This window comes from Choloepus didactylus, chromosome 4 (assembly GCF_015220235.1).
Source record: "Choloepus didactylus isolate mChoDid1 chromosome 4, mChoDid1.pri, whole genome shotgun sequence".
In the NCBI taxonomy this organism is placed as follows: domain Eukaryota; kingdom Metazoa; phylum Chordata; class Mammalia; order Pilosa; family Megalonychidae; genus Choloepus; species Choloepus didactylus.
In genome coordinates, this window is record NC_051310.1 from 51,475,503 (window position 1) to 51,488,170 (window position 12,668).

Here is a 12,668-nt window from a genome sequence, read left to right on the forward strand (position 1 = left end):
AGAAACCTCTGGGTAGTAACGAATCTGTAGGTTCCTGTTGCAGTGGCCTGGGTGGCAGTTGACCAGGGCTCCTCTTGCCTCGCAGTGGGCTCATGGGCCATGCTGTCAGGTTCCTCTAGCTGCCCAGTTCCACAATTTTTTAAAACAATTTTTATTCTATTACCATATATACAACCTAGTGTTTCCCTGTTAACCACATTCAGATACATATATCAGTGCTGTTAATTACATTCACAATGTTGCACTACCATCACCACCATCCATTATCAAAATATTTCCACCCTTCCAAATAGGAACTCGGTACACTTTAAGCCTTAACTTCCCATTCGCTACCCCACCTCATCCCCTGGTAACATTTATTCTGTATTCTGACTCTATGAATTTGCTTATTCTAATTATTTCATATCACTGAGATCATACACTATTTGCCCTTTTGTGTCTGGCTTATCTTGCTCAACATCTCTTCAAGGTGCATCCATGTTGTTGCATGTATTAGAACTTCATTCAGTTTTACAGCAGAATAATATTCCGTTGTTTGTATATACCACATTTTGTTTAGCCATTCATCAGCTGATGGATATATGGATTTCTTCCATCTTTTTGCAATTGTGAATAATGAAACTATGAACTTCAGTGTGCAACTATCTGTTTGAGTCCTGTCTTTGAATTCTTTTGGGTGCATACCTGGAAGTGATTGCTGGGTCATATGGTAATTGTATACTTTCTGAGGAACTGCTATGTATTCCACAGAGACTGTACCATTTTACATTGCCACCAGCAATGAATGAGTGTTTCTACTTCTCTGTATCCACTCCAACATTTGAATTTTTCATTTTTTAAATAGTATCCATTTTAGTGGGTGATAAATGGTATCTCATTGTGGATTTGATTTACATTTCCCTGATGGCTAATGCACATCTTTTCCTGTGCTTTTTGGCCATTTGTATTATCTTCTTTGGAGAAATGTCTATTCAAGTCTTTTGCCCATTTTGTAATTGTTTGCCTTTTTGTTAAGTTAAAGAATTTCTTTATATATTCTATATATTAAACCTTTATCAGAGATACAGTCTTCAAATGTTTTCTCCTGTAGTGTATGTTGTCAATTTACTTTCATTATAAAGTCTTTGAGGCACCAAAGTTTTAAATTTTGTTGCTTGTGCTTTGGATATAAAAGTCTGAGAAACCACTACTAATCCAAGGTCCTAAAGATGCTTCCCTATGTTTTCTTCTAGGAATTTGATAGTTCTGGCTATTGTATTTTAGGTCTTTGATCTACTTTGAGTTGATATTTGTATAAAGTGTGAGGTAAGGGTCCTTCCTTTTTTTCTAAATGGATATCCAGTTTTCCCAGCACCATTTGTTGAAGAGACTATATTTTCTCAAGTGAGTGGCCTTTGCCCTTTGTCAAAAATCAGTTGGTCATAAACGTGAGGGTTGATTTCTGAGCCTTCAATTCAATTCCATTGGTCTGTAAGTCTGCACTTGTGCCAGCGCCATGCTGTTGTGATCTTTTTAAGTTGTGGGAAGTGTGAATCCTCCAGATTCATTGTTCTTTTTCAAGATGGCTTTTGGCTATTCAGGCTCCTTTCCTTCCATACAAATTTGATGATTGGTTTTTCCATTTCTGCACAGAAGTTTGTTGTAATTTTGAGTGAGATTGCATTGAATCTAGACATTGCTTTGGGTAGTATTGACATCTTGAAGATATTTAGTCTTCCAATCCATGAACACAGACCGTCCTTCCATTTATTTAGTTCTTCTTTGATTTCTCTTAGCAATGTTTTGTAGTCTTCTGCATACAAGTCCTTTACATCCTTGGTTAGATTTATTCTTTGATATTTGAATCTTTTCACTAATGACTTTTGGGTGTTGATCTTGTACCCCACCATTTTGCTGAATTAATTCATTAGCTCTAGGAGGTTGGCTGTGAATTTCTTAAGAAGTTCTATACATAGGATCTGCTCCAACCCAAATTAGCCCTAAGACCAAAGAACATGTCTGGCATGGAGTTACCCATGAGTTTAATTAGGGACTTATAGAAGACATCCTGATGGAGGTGGGTTGGGAGAGTGAAGTCAGCATTCCACCATTCCATGGAGAGAGAGAGAAGTCTCCACAAAGTCATACATACAGTACATTGAGGTATGGGAGATTCTGGGTTGGTTACATATGTGTGTTCTGGTTTGCTAATGCTGCCAGAATGCAAAACACCAGAAATGGATTGGCTTTTATAAAAGGGGGTTTATTTGGTTACACAGTTACAGTCTTAAGGCCATAAAGTGTCTAAGGTAGCACATCAACAATCAAGTACCTTCACTGGAGGGTGGCCAATGGTGTCCAGAAAACCCCTGTTAGCTGGGAAGGCATGTGGCTGGCATCTGCTCCAAAGTTCTGGTTTCAAAATGGCTTTCTCCCAGGACCTTCCTCTCTAGGCTGCAGTTCCTCAAAATGTCACTCTTAGTTGCTCTTGGGGTATTTATCCTCTCAGCTTCTCCAGAGCAAGAGTCTGCTTTCAATGGCCATCTTCAAACTGTCTCTCATTTGCAGCTACTCTCTCAGCTTCTGTGCATTCTTCAAAGTGTCCCTCTTGGCTGTAGCAAGCTCATTCCTTCTGTCTGAGCTTATATAGTGCTCTAGTAAACTAATCAAGGCCCATGCTGAATGGGCAGGGCCACAACTCCATGGAAATTATCCAGAGTTATCACCCATAGTTGGGTGGGGCACACTTCCATAGAAACAACCTAATCCAAATGTTCCAACTTAATCTCCACTAATATGTCCGCCCCCACAAGATTGCATCAAAGAACATGGCTTTTTCTGGGGGACATAATATATACAAACTGGTACAATTTGTATATCTTACATCTTAGGTGACTCCAATACCACATGGGCTTAGGATTCCCAACCAGAGTGGCTGCATCAGCCAGGACCATGGCCAATTGAACTTATTTTCCTCAATTTCTAATGCCTGTGGCACAGGCAAGAGCCAATTATTTTCATTACCTTGTTGTGGTTGTAATATTGCCAGTCCTTTTTCCTGAATTCGCAGTACTTGCATGGGTCCCACAGTTACCAACCCAAAAGGAGCAGGAGTGGCTACTCAAGGTTGTGAATTGAGGTTGGTGATGGCTGGATATAACTGAATGGTCCTCTGCTGCAGGGATTGTTTGTCATCTTTCAGCTGCTCTTTTAAAAGCCCATTCATTCTTTCAATTAACCCCATTGCTATGGGGTTGTATGGTAAATGAAATGTCCACAAGATGTCATGTTCAGTAGCCCAGGCATGGGTTAAATGTCTGGTAAAGGGGGTACCTTTATCACTGTCCACATGTGGGGGTACCCCAAAGAAAGCACTTAGTTTTTCTAGACTATGTATTGTAGACCTCTGGTTGGCTTTTTCTGCTGGGAAGGCTAGTAACAGCCTAGTAGCTATGTCTATGTCTGTAAAGGCATATTTTGCTCCCTCAGATAAGGGAAAAGGCCCAAAGTAGTCTACTTGCCATCTGGTGAGTGGGATCTGCTCATGGCTGATGTGACTGAGTTGGTGAGGAAGCATTATTGGTCATCAGAGTGAGCAGGAGGGGCAGGTGTCCACAACGTCTTTTAGCTGTTGCCATGTGCTGGGCAACTGGAACTGCTGTACCAGCCTTCACTGAGTCTGGTTTCCTCAGTGTCCTGTTGTCCTGTGTAGCCATTCAGCAGCCTTGTACAATGTTGGCTCTGGGCTACAAACTTTTGCTAAAGCATCTGTTTTGATATTGCCAGGTAAAGAGTCAATACAAATAGTGCATCTCCTCGTTCTGAACAATGACCACTGATACAGCCCTTAATTCAGCCCACTGGCTGCTTTGCATAGCCCCATCATGGCTACTGCCATCCAGGTGGCAGTATATCAGGCAGACTTTAGTATACTGTCACATCTGTCAACGGTGGGCACAGAAATAACCATCTCAGGAGGATTAACAGGGAGGAGCAAGCTTGTTCTTCCATATAGGAAACTGGCCCTAGAATATCATGCATTTCTGCACTTAAGGGACAGTTGTTAAAAGACACTGCATTGCAGCAGAAAGGTTTTCCATTTTATCAGAGTGCTCAGCTAAGCATTCCCTTAATGCAGTTTATCTGCTGTGTTTTTTAATCCATCACTGTATGGGGATGGCAGTGTGCAATGACACAGGGCATCTTTGGGTTAGTCCTTCACTTTGTAGCAGGGCAATATAGGCAGCACACAGTTGTTTTTCTAAGGGGCTGTACCACAATTTGACTCCTTTCCAGGCTGAGACCAAAAGCCAATGGGAACTTGCTTTGCCTGTTGCCTTAGCCACAAGCCCCCCCCCTCCCCCAAAGCCAATATTGGTAATGACCACGTCTGATTCGCAAGGCACATCTGGATCCCCCAATCCCCCCCCCCCCCCCAGCCCCCATAAAGCCTGAGCCTGTGCAATAGCTCATTTGGCTTTTTCAAAAGCAGCCTGCTGTGGAAACTACCATTCCCATATTTTTCCTTTTCTAACTAGGACATACAAAGGTTTTAGAATCTGTACCAAGTGGGGTATAAACAGTCTCCAATAACCCAACAAACCAGGGAAAGCCATGAGCTGTTTAGGAGTATGTGGAGTGGAGCAATTTTACACTTTATCAACAAGAGCAGAGGGAATAGTGTTAGCTGCAGTTTCCAGTTCTGCAAGACAATTACCTGTCAACATAACATTATCAATGTAATTAAAGAGAGTGACCTCTGCTAGAGGTTTCCACTTTTTAAAATCTTGAGCTACCAAACCATGGCAAAGAATGGGACCATTAGATGTCCTTGGGGTAGCACAGCAAATGTCCATTGTTGTCTTTCCCATATGAAGGTGAATGCAGGCTGGATGGAGGGGTCTAAGGAGATACTAAAAAAAAAAAGTTAATAAGGCCTAATACAAAATGAATCTGGCCTAATTGTGTACTTATGTCCTGTAACAAAGTAGTTATATTTGGTACAGCTGCAAACAAAGGAGGGGTTACTTTTTTAAGCTCTCTATAATCAACAGTCATTTGCCAGGTTCCACTGGTTTTTCTTATTGGCCAGAATGGACTATTAAGTGGGCTGTGAGTGGGGATTATAATGCCCACTCTCTATAATTCCTTGATGGTAACAGTAATCTCTTGATGTCCCCATATATAGCTTTTATTTTGGGGTCCTGACTCATCCCCTATGCAAGGGGAAAAAAGGCTTGCCATGCCTCCTTGGCAGGGGGAAGGGGGGCTTTTTATACTGTAAGTACCAAGTTTTTTGGCCAGAGATCATTTCTCCCTCCAGTGATCTTTTTTTTTTTGTGAGCACAAACTGTGAGTTTTATTAACTGCAAGTATTTCAACATGTGTACATGTTTTTCCTCTTCCAAATATTTTAAATGCCCAAATTACCCTTACAGACTACAAATATTGTAAAATGTGTTTGATTATTAATTTATTAAATTCACCTGTCAAATGATACATTCTGTATGAATGTTTGAAATGATATTTTGAGAGTTTATTTATAATCACTGAAAGCAGATGGCTGTGTAAAACTTACAGGTAATCACAGGCTCCTTAAACTCAAAATATACATATATTTCAAGATTAAATAGAAACCCGTTTTCTTCAAAACTAATTTTCTACTTTTTCATAAAAATATAAAAAAGAGTTAGCATTCATAGTTTTTACAATATTGAACACAAACCAATATTTTTCTATAAATGATACTGCTTTCCCAAAAGTTTAAAAGACATCACAGAATGTGATATTAAAGCAAATGTCTCATCACTACAAAGTATTTTACTTTTAAGAAATATTGTACAGTATATATACACAATAGAATACTATGTGGCAGTAAGAAGGAATGACGTCATGACAACTTGGATGAACCTTGAAGACATAATTCTGAGCAAAATAAGCCAGGCACAAAAAGAAAAATATTTTATACTACCACAAATGTGAACACTGCTGGGGGAGAATGCATGGGGTGTTGGGCTTCCACACCTTGATGGTTGCTGATGTGCTCAGACATTGGGGACTGGTGGTTTGATGGGCTGAGCCCTCAATCATGGGACTTGCCCTTGGGAACTATTACTGCAAAGGAGAGGCTAGGCCTGCTTATAATTGTGCCTAAATTTCTCCTCCTGAATGCCTCTTTGTTGCTCAGATGTGGCCCTTTCTCTCTAGCTAAGCCAAGTTGGCAGATGAAATCACTGCCCTCCCCCCTATGTGGGATCTGACACCCAGGGGTGTAAATACCACTGGCAATGTGGAATATGACTCCCGGAGAGGAATCTGGACCCAGCATCGTAGGATGGAGAACATCTTCTTGACCATAAGGGGGATGTGACATGAAATGAAATAAGTTTCAGTGGCTGAGAGATTCCAAAAGGAGCCGAGAGTTCACTGTGGTGGGCACTCTTACACATAATATAGATAATCCTTTTTAGGTTCTAATGAATTGGAATAGCTAGCAATAAATACCTGAAACTATCAAACTACAATCCAGAACTCTTGAATCTTGAAGACAATTGTATAAAAATGTAGCTTATGAGGGGTGACAATGTGATTGGGAAAGCCATGTGGATCACACACCCCTTTGTTCAGTATATGGATGGATGAGTAGAAAAACAGGGGCAAAAAAACAAAAAACAAAAAACAGCATGCAGTGATCTTTTTTACTTTAAATGTTCTTTTTCACTTTAATTTGTATTCTTATTACTTTTGTGTGTGTGGTAATGAAAATGTTCAAAAATTAATTTTGGTGATGGACACACAACTATATGGTGGTACTGTGAACAACTGATTATATGCTTTGTATGAATGAATGGTATGTGAATATATCTCAATAAAATTGAATTATTAAAAAAAATATTGTCCAGTATTTCCTTTTAAACCTGACTTTAATGCTAGATTGAAATTGTGTATATGCTATGTAAACACAACAGATTTAATCCAAGTCATTTGTATTTATGCAGTAGACTGTCATATGTGACCAGTTACCATATATATTGTCATATAGTAACTGCAGAAATGGCAAAAAGCAATCTTTATGAAAGACAAAAAAGTCTTTAATAAAAGGCAACTGAGACTGCCCTAATTTCCTGCAAAAATTACCTCTTCCTCCTACCTCTTTTCTTCTTTAATGGTACCTTTTATAGTATGTCATTACACAAAGATATTTATATCACTTTTACTTAGGACAGCGTTTTACATGGTTGCTTTCTTTTCTGATATAATGAATTTATCAAAAGCCACCAAGATTAGAACTCCTACGTAGTTTCCTATTTTTTTTTTTTTGCCTCTTTTGATTTTCCTCAGACAAGTGTGACTCTGAGAACATAAGGAACCACAAGATAATGAATGATACAACAAGCGATGTGAAACTTGTACCATTCAAAATGTGTAAATATATAGTAAGTTCCTTGAACTTTTCATTTAGGACAAGAAGTCATAAAAATTTTCTGAATGTAAACATAAAAATAGAGCACATTTACCAACAGCAGTAAGAAAACTCATAACCTTACAATAGCAAGGTATTAAATCTTACAGAATAACACATAGCTAAAAGCATTAAAAATTCATTGTCTGATATTACAATGCAATATTCTGAAAAATGTCTGATAGATACATAACCACTAACATACAACAAAATATGGCATTTATTTCACAGGAAAAAAACTAAGTTTCATCACAAAAACAGAGTTACTGGATTTCAGCTTTGATTAAATTTTAGAGATATATTTTAAAGATAAAAAAGCAAAACAGAATTCCCCTTAAAATAAGTCTTTATATATGTAATCTATTATTAATAATTTTTATGCTCTTAAAATGTAAAACATTTAGAAACTTTTGAACTCTAGAAAGTTTAACCAGTTAACCTTTTTGGCCTTAACATATTTTAAATTCCCTTTAGAGAATCACTTTAATAGTTTTAGTCCATCAGTCCAATATGGATGGAGCAATTCTATTTCTTTTTCTTCTTTGATGGTTCATCCTCAGAGCTGCTATCTGTGCTGGTGCTACTGCTACTCAAGGAGCTGGAATCTGAGTCTGAATCAGAGGAGGAGGAAGAGCTTGTGGAGGAAGCTGTAGATGATGGACTAGAAGAGCTTTCATCAGTGTCACTATCCTCTGAGGAGGATGAGGTAGATGTTTCTTCATTTTCTGGTGAAGAATCATTGGCTGAACTGTCACTGTTATTGGTACTGGAACTGATTACACTCTTAGACCTTTTTTTTCCTTGGTCTTTTTTTTCTACATTAGTTTCTCCAGTGCTTTGCTGTAATGTTTTTTCCTTTTAAAGCTTTCTTTAGTTATGCTGTTCTTGAAGGCCTATGTAGGTATTTTCTTTTTCCTGTGCATTCATAAGTCCATGTCCAAATTCTAAGCATTTCTGACATCTTACATGTTGCTTATTTGCTTCCACCTGTCTCTGGGCTATTAAACGGTGCATGGGAGTTACCATCTTAGTGTAGCTCTGGATGGTTGTGCTGGGTCTGGGGATCTGGTTTTAAATTTGGTGTAACTCTATCCTTTTGGTAACTTTCTCTACAACCTTATTAGCACAGGAATTGGCTGTCTATCGATATCTTCAATTTTAGTGCCAGCAGCAATTAGGTCAGCCCACATTTGCATGATAATTTGGACTGTCATGTCTTTTTGGGATACAGCCTGTAACCCTGACTCCAGTCCCTTTTCACCTCAGGCATTCAGATTCTCCTAGATCTGCTTCTACTTGGGCAGCCCTGGAGATGGTGGTTGCCCCATCAATGTGATAAGAAAGGGCACCAGTGTCCCATACTAATGATTAAAGCACTATGTAAGATTGCGTTTTTTATGTCCCTGGTGAAAGTTTCATTATCTGGTCCCACAAAGTTAGCAGCATAAACTGCATGTTTTATTCCTAGCCCTCTTAGTATATCCTGTAATTCATCAAGCATGCTCCAATGGGGGATGACCTGGGGCATGTCCCCCACATTGGGCCAAGTTTCTTTACACTGAGTCACTGACCAATTTAATAGTGAGTTGGACTCAGGCCAGGTGGCTAAGGACTATATATGTTGGTAGATGTTCTATCCATTATAGAGGCCAATCTGCTTATTCATGTCCTGAAAACAGTATTCCCTCTGTGCCAGTGTCCAACAGGCACAGCAGCCAATTTAGTAAAATCTCTTTAGGTTTTTGTCAGTATTGACCTCCAATTTCCCGTAACTCAGTGGCAGTATAATCCTGCATTGTAACCGGCACCTTTTGCTCATAAGGTGCTGCTAGGGCAGTGGCAGCTGCAGCACCATCCTTCCCTGACAGGGGATCAGGGTGTTGTATTTGCTCCATTTTGATCTTTTGTTGAATCAGAGGATGAACATGCTTACTTTCCTCAATTTCAGGCTCCCAGTCAGATGGAGGCTCATTCTCATCTGAAGAAAAATCCAGAGTCCCACACTTTGGGATCCCAGTCAGGGGAGTTCACAATAAGCCTGAGTTGCCCTTTGGGCAGCTTGCACCCTCTCACTCTAGCATACTGGCATGCTAATGTCTCTAAACTTTTAACTATGTGATGCAGCCTCTCATTTAATGCATCCTTCAAATCTGCTTGGGCTAGCTGCATGTCTCTTTCTAACTTAAGTATTCTTCTAGGCAGCGAACCTCAGCTTTGACTGCCAGAGCCTCTTCTGTGACTGAGCACACAGCTCCTAATAGAGGTCATGCAATAGCCATGGCAGCTTGATGGCTCTCCCTTTTCTTATGAAATCCTAAATGTCCTGTAGCCTGTTACAGGAGGACCAGCAATCCAACTGGGATGTTCTGGGCATTGCCATACTCCCTTAGCAGCCCTCTCTCATCCAGGAGGTTTTAGACCATCCTGGGACTCCCCCCAGACTCATCATTCCCTTTACAATCAGTGGTTCCTTGGTCTTCCAGCTGGCAAGCCAGATGTTCCAACCCAGATTAGCCCTAAGACTGAAGAACATGCCTGGAACAGAGTTACCCATAAGTTTAATTAGGAATGTACAGAAGACATCCTGATGGCTGCAGATTGGGAGTGAAGTCTGAGTCCTGCCATTCCAGAGAGTGAGTGAGTGAGAGAGAGAGAGAAGTGCCAAGGGGGTGGCTTATAAAGGTATGTAACAATGGAGTTTCTCACAAGATTTGGTTACTAACAGTGATTAGGGGAGTGAAGTTTTAATGCTTTCTCCCCTGTTGCCTGGTCATGTAGGTGGCTGTGTGTACCTCAGTAATGGAGGAGGGGACGGGGCCCTGGGACCTGGGCCCTCACAGGATCACATCATCTGCAAATAGGGGAAGTTTTGCTTCTTCCTGTCCAATTTGGATGCCTTTTCTTTTTCTTGCCTAATTGCTCTGGCAAGAACTTCCAGTACAATGTTGAATAACAGTGCTGACAGAAGGCATCCTTGTCCTGTTCATGATCTCAGAGGGAAAGATTTCAGTGTTTCACCATTAGGTAGGATGTTAGCTGTGGTCTCTTTACATGTGCCATTTATCATGTTGAGGAAGTTTCCTTCTATTCTTAGTGTTTTATGTGTTTTTATCTTGAAGGGGTGCTGTATTGCCTTTTCTGCATCAATTGAGGTGATCATGTGGTGTTTTTCCTTCATTCTTTTAATGTGGTGTATTACATTAGTTGATTTTCTTTTGTTGAACCACCCTTGCATACCAGGGATAAATCCAACTTGATCGTGGTATATAATTCTTTTAATGTGCTGTTGGATTTGGTTTGCTAATATTTTGTTAAGGATATTTGCATCTATATTTTTAAGACATATTGGTCTGTAATTTTCTTTTCTTTTGGTATCTTTATCTGGCTTTCCTATGAAGGTGGCATTGGCCTCATAGAATGAATTAGGGAGTGTTCCCTCCTCTTCAATTTTTTTGAAAGAGTTTGAACAGAATTGGAGTTAAGTCTTTTTGGAAAGTTTGGTAAAATTCCCCTGTGAAGCCATCTGTTCCTCGGCTTTTCTTTGTTGGGAGTTGTTTGATGACTGATTCAATCTCTATTAGTAATTGATTTGTTGATATATTCTATTTCTTCTTTTTTTTTTTATTAAATTCAGTTTTATTGAAATACGTTCACACACCATACAATCATACATGGTATACAATCCACTGTCCACAGTATGATAACATAGTTATGCGTTCATCACCACAATCTATCTCTGAACGTTTTCCTTACATCAGAAAGAACCAGAACAAGAATAAAAAATAAAAGTGAAAAAAGAACACCCAAATCATCCCCCCATCCCACCCCATTTGTCCTTTAGTTTTTATCCCCATTTTTCTCCTCATCCATACACTAGATAAAGGGGGTGTGATCCACAAGGTCTTCACAATCACACAGTCACCCCTTGTAATCTACATTATTATATAATTGTCTTCAGGAGTCCAGACTGCTGGGTTGGAGTTTGGTAGAATCAAGTATTTACTTCTAGCTATTCCAATACATTAAAACCTAAGAGGTGTTATCTATATAGTGCATAAGAATGTCCACCATATTCTATTTCTTCTTGAGTCAGTGTAGGTAGTTTGTGTGTTTCTAAGGATTTGTCCATTTCCTCTAGGTTATCTAATTTTTGGTATACAATTGTTCAAAGTATCTTCTATAGTTCTTTTTATTTCAGTGAGGTTGGTAGTAATGTCCCCTTTTCATTTCTGATTTCCATTATTTGTATCCTCTTTGTTTCTTTGTCAGTATAGCTAAAGGTTTTTCAATTGTATTGCTCTTTTCAAAGAACCAACTTTTGGTTTTGTTGATTCTATTGTTTTCTGGTTCTTTATTTCATTTACCTCTGCCCTAATCTTTGTTATTTCCTTCCTTCTGCTCACTTTGGGTTTGGTTTGCTCTTCTTTTTCTAATTCTTCCGGTTTTGAGGTTAGGTTATGATATGAAGTCCTTTTTCTTTTTTAATGTAAGCATTTAATTCTATAACTTTGCTTCTGAGCACTGCCTTTGCTGTATCCCATAAGTTTTGGTATGTTGTATTTTCATTTTCATTCACTTCAGGATATTTCCAAATTCCCTTGTGATTTCTTTAACCTATTGGTTGCTTAAGACTATGTTGTTTAATTTCCACACATATGTTAATTTTCCCTTTCCCTGTTATTGATTTCTAGCTTCCTTCTATTGTGGTTGGAGAAGATACATTGTATGATTTCTATATTTTTGAATTTATCGGGAAATGTTTTGTGAAAAAACATATGGTATACCTTGGAGAATGATCCATGTGCACTTGAGAAGAAGCTGTATTCTGTTGTTGAGTGTTCTATATATGTCCATTAGGTCTAGTTGGTTTACAGCATCATTCAAGTCTTGTATTTCCTTACTGATCTCCCAACTAGATGTTCTATCCATGACTGAAAGTGGTATATTAATATCTCCTGCTATGAATGAAGATCTGTAGATTTCTCCCTTCAAATATGTCAATATTTGCTTCATATATTTTGAGATTTTGCTGCTGGGTGCACATATACTTGTAATTTTTACATCTTCTTGTTGAACTGACCCCTTCATCAGTATATAATGACCATCTTTTTCCCTTGTAACTGTTTTTGACTTAAAGTCTATTTTATCCGATATTAGTATAGCTACCCCAGCTCTCTTGTGGTTACTATTTGCATGATATAATTTTTTCCATCCATTCACCTTCAAC

General features: G+C 38.9%; 1 pseudogene; it reads right to left on the reverse strand.

Moving 5' to 3' along the window:
* Positions 1 to 7,966: 7,966 nt before the first annotated feature.
* On the reverse strand, positions 7,967 to 8,467 carry LOC119533303 (annotated as a pseudogene).
* Between the last annotated feature and the right edge of the window lie 4,201 nt (positions 8,468 to 12,668).